The sequence below is a fragment of the Paramisgurnus dabryanus genome, chromosome 13, assembly GCF_030506205.2.
Source record: "Paramisgurnus dabryanus chromosome 13, PD_genome_1.1, whole genome shotgun sequence".
Lineage (NCBI taxonomy): Eukaryota > Metazoa > Chordata > Actinopteri > Cypriniformes > Cobitidae > Paramisgurnus > Paramisgurnus dabryanus.
Window position 1 is genome coordinate 13,931,787 of NC_133349.1, and position 10,189 is coordinate 13,941,975.

Below are 10,189 nucleotides of genomic sequence, written 5' to 3' on the forward strand. Positions count from 1 at the left end.
GTAAATTTATTCAGATTAACATGCATTACCTGAGTCCAAATATGTTTATTGGGGCTACACGTTTGCAGTTTCATTCTTCATACGGTATATACACGCACATGTGTGTGTGCGTGTCTACGTGGAGTTTTATTAAAGACAGGACTAGGGGGTGGCGAGGCGCTCTGGGTAATTTTCTTACAAAGTGCTTTAATCCATCACGCGGCCAACATGTGGCCTTTCCAGTAATACATCATCTCACCCTGCAGAGCATACAGCATCACTCCTGCACTGCCTTGCTCTTTCTCCCTCTCTCATTCACTCATTCTCTCTATCTCCCGTGCCTACAGATATGTAGTCTCGTTTCTGTCTCTCTGTAGCCTAAGTCGGACCGTTGCTCTCATCACTTTTTCATCTTAATTCCTATCTCAAAGAACTCGCAGGAAGACGCAGCAAGTACATTGAGGAGAGAAAAAGAATAGAGAAAATAACAGACAGTGTGTGTCTGTCTTTCTGCCCTGGCCTAAACCTGCCCCCTTTTCAAGTACACAGAACATGGTAGCCATACCCATCACACAAGCTTGGTCACTGCATTACTATACCGCTGTGTGCCACATGAATACACACATATATACAAACACTCCTTTCACGTCCCTGCAGTATGTACCTACAGCATCCGACATCCAGCAAAGCATTCACACAGAATCCAAAAACTTTAAAGTAAATGTACATTTAATGCGATAAAATGTGAATCTATGCAGGTGCACGAAAGAATTTACACATGCCCACCACCATTGAACTAAACTATTTGGACCATTTTTTTCCAAAAAAATTGAAACACAGACATCAACACTTAACATCAGATAAAGGAAACAAGAGGATGTATAGATAAACAGGGGAATGAAAATTGTGATAACAGGCACATATACAGATTGGGAGATCATATCTTAAACCACTCACTTAAGTAAACTATGAAAATAAGTAAGGATGCCACAAAACAACACAAAGTGAGAGAGTGTGAACATTATGGCGCCTCTAACCCATCAATAACACTCATATTGTTAAAAATTGTTTTTATTTATTTAATCATAAGTTATCTTTCCATTGCCCTTCAAATTGTGAATTGAAAAATACTAAAAAAAAAAAAAAAACGTACATACACTCACCTAAAGAACTATTAGGAACACCATATTAATACTGTGTTTGACCCCCTTTCGCCTTCAGAACTGCCTTAATTCTAAGTGGCATTGATTCAACAAGGTGCTGAAAGCATTCTTTAGAAATGTTGGCCCGTATTGATAGGATAGCATCTTGCAGTTGATGTAGATTTGTGGGATGCACATCCAGGCCACGAAGCTCCTGTTCCACCACATCCCAAAGATGCTCTATTGGGTTGAGATCCGGTGACTGTGGGTGCCATTTTAGTACAGTGAACTCATTGTGATGTTCAAGAAACCAATTTGAAATGATTCGAGCTTTGTGACATTGGTGCATTATGCTGCTGGAAGTAGCCATCAGAGGATGGGTACATAGTGGTGATAAAAGGAATGGACATGGTCAGAAACAATTCTCAGGTAGGCCGTGGCATTTAAACGACGTTGCTCTTCTATCAGCTTGAATCAGTCGGCCTATTCTCCTCTGACCTCTAGCATCAACAAGGTATTTTTGCCTGTTTTTTGCCGTGTTTTTCCCTTTTTACACCATTCTTTGTAAACCCAAGAAATGGTTGGGCGTGAAAATCCCAGTAACTGAGCAGATTGTGAAATACTCAGACCGGCCCGTCTGGCACCAACAACCAAGCCACGCTCAAAATTGCTTAAATCACCTTTCTTTCCCATTCTGATATTCAGTTTGGAGTTCATTTAGGGTGTGGTCCTGGTCAAGACATTGAAGCAACTGCCGTGATTGGTTGATTAGATAATTGCATTAATGAGAAATTGAACAGGTGTTCCTAATAATCCTTTAGGAGAGTGTAAATCACAAAAAAAAAAGTTTTACCCTGAGACTAGTTCTAGTGCACTTAATGTGTTCCTCTAATTGCTTCTATTGTTTACCTCATTTGTAAGTCGTTTTGGAAAAAAGCATTTACCAAGATCCATCGCCATGATTTTTTGAATGACTAATCGCAAGCGGACAAATTATGTTGTAGTCACATAACAACAGGTTTTATCGACATTTAGAAAATATGGTAAAAGTTTTGTTCAAATCTTTACAAAACCATCTACTGACAACAACTATTGATTCAAGTCTGATCATTTATTCTAGCACAATGAGTTTAACTTGATATCAACCTGACGAAAAAATACAAAGACTAAGAGAAGGACAGAAATTAAGACCTCAAGAAATAGTATGAAGAGTGTCATTTTGTCTCTTTTATTAGGTATTTCCTATTGATCCTAGTGAAAGTGGGACATATAAAAGGATCTGTCCTTCTTTTATAATAGACAATATCCTTTTAATGTCACAATGCTGGCAGTAAATTTTTGAAAACGGCTATGTGGAATGGACAAAAAATAAAAATTTGGTCAAGTAATAGCTTTTAAGGACAATAGCATGTAGATGGCGTCTGATCAAAACGTTATGGACTACAAGCCACCAAACTTATTGATGTCATGGGGTATTCAAAGATCAAAGAAAAGATTCATGTATGGAGTCTCTGATGAGGTGATACCTTGTCTATACACACCAACACAACTGTGCTGAGGTAATGATATGGTAATGATATGCTAATGATATGCTAATCCAGAAACACTGTTACATATCAGCAGTGTGACAGGATTTTAGTGAGACCCTTCACCAGTGTGGAAAGGAGAGACTCCTATCCTACAGTTTATACACACATATAACAATTTCAGAATAACCTTACAGAAAATACTAGATATTATTAATTTACTTGCTGTCATTCACGCTTTATCTTTCTTTGTCATACACAAAACACAAACAATTTGAGCTTTATCAGAAATAAACTTGTGATCTTAAAAGGATTGGCATGTTCTATTACCATAAATAATAATTTCAACTTCTGATTCAATTTGTAATGTACTTACTATGAGTCTATGGGGAAAGCAATTCTGGAGGATTATATACAGAAATGTGACGCTTGTATTTTAGTTAAATCACTTAAAATAATTATTTCATATACAATGTGTGTTATTAGAGCTGAAAAGATGTTTAAAGCATCCTTTTAAAGGTTTTTTAATTATTTTTTTAGTGAATATACTTCTCATTATGCGTTACTGGTGGACATTACTGGGTTATGATTTGAGTTAATGGGATTTAACCTGGCACAGTAAAACGATTATATCAGAGTAGTGTCATGTGTTTTATTAATTTTTTTACAAGTTCATATGTTTATGCAATGCCTTTAAACCTCCAATACAAGTGAATCACTGTAAAAGCAGAATTTTTTTTCTGTCATCCCACAGATGCTATTGAAAAATGTTTAAACTGCATTATTTTCACACAAGATGCACACTAAACAGATAATACAAACACTGACCTCATATGGCAAATTAATAGACGACTGTGAATGTTTTTGGAAATCCAAACTGATTGACACATGAGTCATTTGCTCATAAATCTGAGCCCGAGCAACACATTATCAAGCAGAAACCGCATTGTGTGCGGCAAAGGTGTCAGATATTTCTCTGCCACTTCCCATGAAACCTCAAAGCCATAATAGCCGCCATTATCTGCCTGACGTGTGTCTGCGTGCATGTGCCCACACTTCACGAACAACACACGGATCCTATTTCAACCCAACAATGCACAAAACAACCTTTTGGAACACATCCTGACATGTGCCTGGACACTCATTATCACACTGTAGGACGATTAGCGACTTGTAACACACACAAAACAGCTACACACTGGCCACCGTCCAAACAAACACACACTAAAGAGCGGATTGCATTACGGTGACAATTATGGTACGCAAAGGTACAGCTTTACGACACAAGTTTCAGACCACACTGAAAACCTTCTCAAAAACAAACCCCTACCCGTTCATTTAAACCAGGCGTCAGCAGGTTTTTCATTTAGTGTGCCTGGATGCAAGCCGCAACATTTGGAGATATAATATCGCCCTTGCAGATGGAAAGATTCATCAGTGACCTTTTATGATGGGACTACAGAGGCTGAAAATTGTGACATCATTTCAGATGGAGACAGTAAAAGCAGATGCATGGGATCTCTCCAGAGTGAAAACACAAACATATTTTAATGACCTTCAAATGATCGTGAAAGGTGTGAAGGAGATGCTACGTGCAAAGTGCAGACCGCATGATGAGAAGATGTTAGCAAGATGGGGTGAAGATTTGCTTCACAGAGGGTGGCAACTTCAGGAGCCTATATATGCTATGGATGCTTTCAGCCAAATCCCTCTATTAGAAGAGAAAATGATCTTTCTACCTGTGGCACAGCTGGTCAATCCTATGTGAATGTGGGAATAGATTCATGGCATATGTAATAGAGTAAATGTCAAAGAAAGCCACAATTCTTCCTATCTACATGGAGCTCAATGGCACATATAAAACCTATTTCAACTAGAAATAAATCCTCTACATCTTGAAATCAATGCTTGAAAATGTAGTAGGGTAACTTTTGGGGAATATACGGATAATGGAAAAACATATAAGGTAGGCATTTCTGTATTTTTTTGGTGAGAAGAAGAAAGCCCTTGGGATTCTTGTGGAATACATTTTTCAATTGCGTATTTTCAGCAAATTATCAGTATATGGGGATTTCTACAGTATCTGATACCCATTCAAATGTAACGTTAGGTAACTCAAAGGATGAGGCAAATGTAGCTCCTCTGGCCATTTAAAAGCCACGCTAAGGGAAAAGGAACGAGCCGAACTTAACATATTAGGCCAGCTGAGGACCAAAATCACCAGTGACACAATTAAATTGGACTTAACAAAGAGAATTTAATGTCAATGACATTTAGCACCAGCCTAAGGCGACAGGTAAAACAGTGCAGTCAGCCATTTCTGAAGCTCGCGGGACTGACGGCAGGCCGGGATGGAGGATTAATTGAAAAGGAATGCGCAACAATTTCAGAGCAATCACTCACTGTCATTTCGCATGGTGGCGGGATGCACAACGTACGTTTACGTACAATATGCTTCGTGCTGAAGCCACGTAGCAGATAATGCAGACGAACAGCGTGAGGTACATCCCGTGATACAAAGCTCCATGGTGCGTCACAGGTTACGATTAATGCGGGCAGACGTACCAAACCTGACCTTCAAACCAAGTCAAAACAGAAGACGGCAACTTTGATGGTCAAGACATTTTGTGTCCTCGCACCTCACTTGGCGACAGGGAGGGGAAGTGAGGATATAGAAGGGGACATGACTAAGAGGGGAACAGAGCTCAAGCTGGGCCAGGCAGCAGGCAGGCCAGCATGACGCCTTCACCCTCCAATAAACTTTAGCTAAAGGTCAAACAGATGAATAATTCATTAGTCAAGGTAGAGCCAAGGCCAATATTGGCCTCTGTCCTACGCTGGCCATTTTAAAGTGTTTGAGATGGGGTTAAAAGTGGAGGGAATGGCAACGACAAAACCGCTCGGTTCGATAGCAACCACAGCGCATACATTTGATCTGTGTACATGCAAGCCCACAAATTTAATATCACAATAGTGCTATCTTTATAGGCATTTGAAATAATAAAAGCAAAACGTGCTAAGATTTCTTAATAAACAGCCGAATTAAAGTGAGCTCTATGGGTCAATGTGTGCATAATGATGGAGTTTTAAAAAGTGATCGTGCCCCATGTGTATGTGCGTGTGTGTGTGTGTGTGCAAATGTGTAGCTTGTAAAGGGCTTTTGATCAAACATGAAATATTCAAAAACCCAACTGTAATTTGATGAAAGGCAGATATCCTCAAAATGGGAATTGCAGTCAGCAGTTTTCACATTCTGCTTATAAAAGACCCTCAGTAAACGGATTTAGAAACGAGGAGAAAGAAATCAGGGGTCTGGGTTAGGGTAATAAAGGCTGTTTAAAATATGCGCTGACCCGTGAGATGAACTGTAGTCCGTGCTGCCTGGCCAGAGAGCTCGGCTGAGATGGTTTCGGTCCCGCGCTGTCCTCCGGTGGTCAAGCGGCGCCACTGCAGCGGTGTGTGGGCATAAGCACAGCGTGCCTCTCCAATCTGTGCCCTGTCACTCACAAATGGTAACAATTAAGAGCTGTGGGCACTCTTTCTTAAATACATACATTTACTGAAGCCTTTTCAACAATTCAAAAAGACTGGTTGAATTGCATTGATTGGTTGAAGGGGTATCACCGCTGGGTCAGAACAAAAAATACAGTCCTACAGGTTCCCTCACTGAAATTGAATCACATTATTTCAAGACATACAGCATTCAGCTTAAGTTCAGTGTTAATGTGACACTTTAACAGGTCTATTTGAAATGGTCAGAAAATACATTTTCCACTTAATATGGGTTGATTGGACAGGTAGGATAAAGAAATTCATAAGGAATTCTCGAAACACCCAAATCTTTACACTACCAAAAGAGAAGAGAGACAATACTATTATATCACAAAACTAATATACTGTATCTATAATGTCTGCTTTGCAGGGAAAATAATCCAGTGTCAACAGATCAAACAGGTCACAGTTATTGTACACAACAAGGCAATATAAAACAATGTGATTTAGAGCCGTTTTAGTCTTCTCAGTGCTACAGGTTTCAACACACTTAAGTAAATAGGAAATACAAACAAAACAATAATGGTTGTGGTTGGTTTTAACATTAATATCTGCATCAGGTGTATATAAACGTGCTTATAAAAATGCTTACTAACTGGAGAGTCCATTTATGTTTCATGCATATTTCATGTAAATCACTGAATTATAAACAGAGAAACAAAAGAGCCAAAACATTATTTTGGATTGAGAGGATGATACAGCCCAGTAAAAGATGACATTGCACTCTTTGTTTGTATAACATCAGTATGAATGTTAAGACCAAGCAAGCGAACATGGCATGCAAACCTGATATAATAAGTTTAGCATAATTATGAAGTATCTGTGTGTTGTAATAAATACCCAAAGAGATGAATGTAGTTATTTATTGAAACATTTTACCTATATGAAGCATTATAAAACAAAATGTGCATTTGTTTAATAACACATTTAAATATTCTTTTTTTTTTTCATTTAATTTAGACATTTGAGAAGTTGCAGATTTACATTACAATATAAACTATATGTTAACGCACAACAATACAACCTAGTTCTGATTAAACTTTCTGAGTTTCTGCAACACACATTTCATATTTTAAATGAAAATAAGTTAACTGGTTCAAAATGCTAAATAATGTAATCTGATTCTGTGAAAAAGGTATTGAATTATCATGCTAAAGTACATACTTTTTGCTAAAGCACTTGCATTTATCATGCTGAAGTACATACTTTATACTCTGTGATGACAACTGGCTCCTGCAAAATAAAGTGTTTTCTAGCTAGTAGCTACTACTGTTTTTATGACAAAAAAAACACATTTGATGTAATATCCAAAAGAGACAAAAAGCTTTTTTTGCTGCTGATAACTTTTTTTGCTGCTGATAACATGAGCAAAACAACAAACTTTTTTATTTTATTTTCTGTTAGCAAGCAAACCAATCAAAGTTTTCCTTGCAAAGACATTACCTGTCTGCCACAACAGAAAAACCCTAAAGTCCATCACCTCAGGTCAGAAATGAATAACACCACCCACACTACTTCTTCCTACACTCCATCTACTGGCTTCAATGCAAATGTCTTTGACATACTGTAAGACACTTTGCTCTTGGCATGCAAATGATGCATTTATCTAACTTTACCTTCACTCACCATCTGGACATACTGTATGTACAGAGAGACTAAGTACAGGAGGCACAAAAAAGGATGAGGTAAATAAGTTAAAAATATATTTAACTCTGTCTTTTTCCAGTCTGAATCAAACATTATAACGGATATAAAAATGACACCGTTAAAATTCATCATTGTTTGAGTGATGATTCATACAGTACACATAGTCTGGACATGATAGTAAAAAGCACATTCAAAATACTCTCACACCATTATTTCTCTTCTTGCAGATTTTGTATTAATGGACTTTTACTGATCCTCAAAAATACAGTGTTTAACTGTTCAGTAAACCCAGGATATTTTCTCACTAAGCTGCTATGCCTGAGGAAGTAGGAGGGGGTTGGCTGAGGTTCTGCCATATAGATGATCCATACTACAGAATGAACATCGAGCGCAGGGGCCCTGGGGCCTACAGGGATTCTGATAAAGCACCTGGACATTTTTATAGACAAACTACTTATTTCTGTCCTCATATCGCTTAGGACGACTGATAACTTTATATTTTTCTAAAGCTGTGCAGGATAAAAAGGCTAAGGGAGAGGACCTTTCAGCGGTTTAATTGATCAAGACGAAGCCATGGGGGGCACCTTCAGATAAAGAGGACTGGAGCGTTTTGCAGTACAATGGCGAAATCTTTTTGGAGCAAACCCAATGAAAAGTCAAATATGAGTTATTACCCTGACTCATTGTTGGGTCATAACTGTACAGTATATCACTTTTAAAGAATGCTAATTATAGACCTCACCATTAGATTTAAAGTTTTAAAGGGTTCATCTTGTTGATTAACTATTTTATTCTTACGTCAAATAACTGGTTTTAAATAACTTAACTGGATGAAATACGGAAGCAAACTGATGTCTTTCAGGTATATTGCTGGTATGCCTTATCTATTTGAATTAGCACCTTTGAATAAAAAAAATTCAACTTCCCTAAGTATCATTCATGTTAACCATTCAAAACTAAATTAGTCTGGCCTAAATAAGCATCAAAGATGGCTCCGTGTTTATTGGACTCACGTGCGTTGTTGTGGTTACACGCCTGAACTGAATTGAACTTCCAGTCTGTATATATTTATCGTTCTGGCTAAACTGATCTCAGAAAATAAAATAAAAAATGTTTTTGTTTGCTAAAGGGCAGAGAAAATGAGCATGGATCACAACTTTGCGGAGAGGTTTGGCAGTCAGGAATTCAACATACTATTGTATACATTAATTTTACGCAGTAAAATCTCAGTGTAATAGTTGATACATGTAAGATATGACATTTGAACAAAGTTTATTTTACTTGTCATTTATTTTCCTTGTTATCATACTACTGTAAATACTCAATACTGTAAATAAAGTTGTTATTGATTCTATGTGAAAGTCTACCGGAAGTTGCGTTTAGTCCACAACAGCCGTTTGTTTATTGTGCTCAGGAACATCACTGCATTCACAAATTAGATATGTAAATTATTCAGAGCTAATAGCTTTAGAAAGTCTACTGCACTCGATATCCCAATCATTTTACTGTAAGAAATTGCTGTCTAGATAGGGAGCCCTGCAGAATTTGAGGCACAGCCTTTGTGTCGTTTATGTTTTATAAACAGTTCTACTCTTGTCTCTGCATGCCATACTTGTCTGTGAATTTAATATCTCAGAAAAAATGCACGTGTCATCAATTTCGGTGTCCTTTTTTTCTCCTTTAAGTTACCTCAAAATCATATTCAGAGGGTGGAGAGCATTTTTGTGCTTTTCATATCTCTCCTCCCTCTCGGTCAGTGAAAACAATGGTGTCAGCACGACGTTAAATTATTCTTCTTACCTTGTGTCGGTCAGCTGTACCAATCCGCTGCAAAAATGCAACGAAGATGAAATGAAGCGGCTTGAATAGCGGTTTATTTTTCGTATTCTCCACTCTTCATAAACACTTCACCCAATAGTGCACTACATTGCGAATCCGACTACTAGTTGTACATCCCGCCATACCTTTACATTCGCATTTGAGATATGAGCATCGCGTTAAAGATTATTAAACCGACTCTCGGATGGAATGCATTTTTGCTGGCACAGTGGCACCGACAACGATGCTTTTAAATGTATGCATGTTGAGGACAAAGCTGCAGTCGGCGGAGACAGATCTGCATATGGAAATCAGGAGAACGCTGGGTCGAAATTTATTTAACAGTGATGTACTGTTTTTTAATTAGACGAGAGTAATATGCGCAAGACCAATATACATAATGGTAATTTCATAAAGTATTAGTGCATTAGGTCCATGATTTAAAATAGCTTCTGTTACTCTCTGCCCACATGGAACAGTGTTTAAGGCAACTGGTAGTTAAGCATATTGTCATATTATACGCTT

General features: G+C 37.9%; 1 long non-coding RNA gene across 1 annotated transcript in view; it reads right to left on the minus strand.

Annotated features, from left to right (window-relative positions):
- LOC135789288 (uncharacterized) overlaps window positions 1-9,914 on the minus strand; it is a 99,328-nt gene extending 89,414 nt beyond the window's left edge. Inside the window, exons 1-2 of the long non-coding RNA XR_010547526.2 lie at window positions 9,647-9,914; window positions 6,001-6,143 (exon numbers count right to left, since the gene is read on the minus strand). This is a non-coding gene — a long non-coding RNA (uncharacterized lncRNA). The remainder of the gene's footprint in view (window positions 1-6,000; window positions 6,144-9,646) is intronic.
- Between the last annotated feature and the right edge of the window lie 275 nt (window positions 9,915-10,189).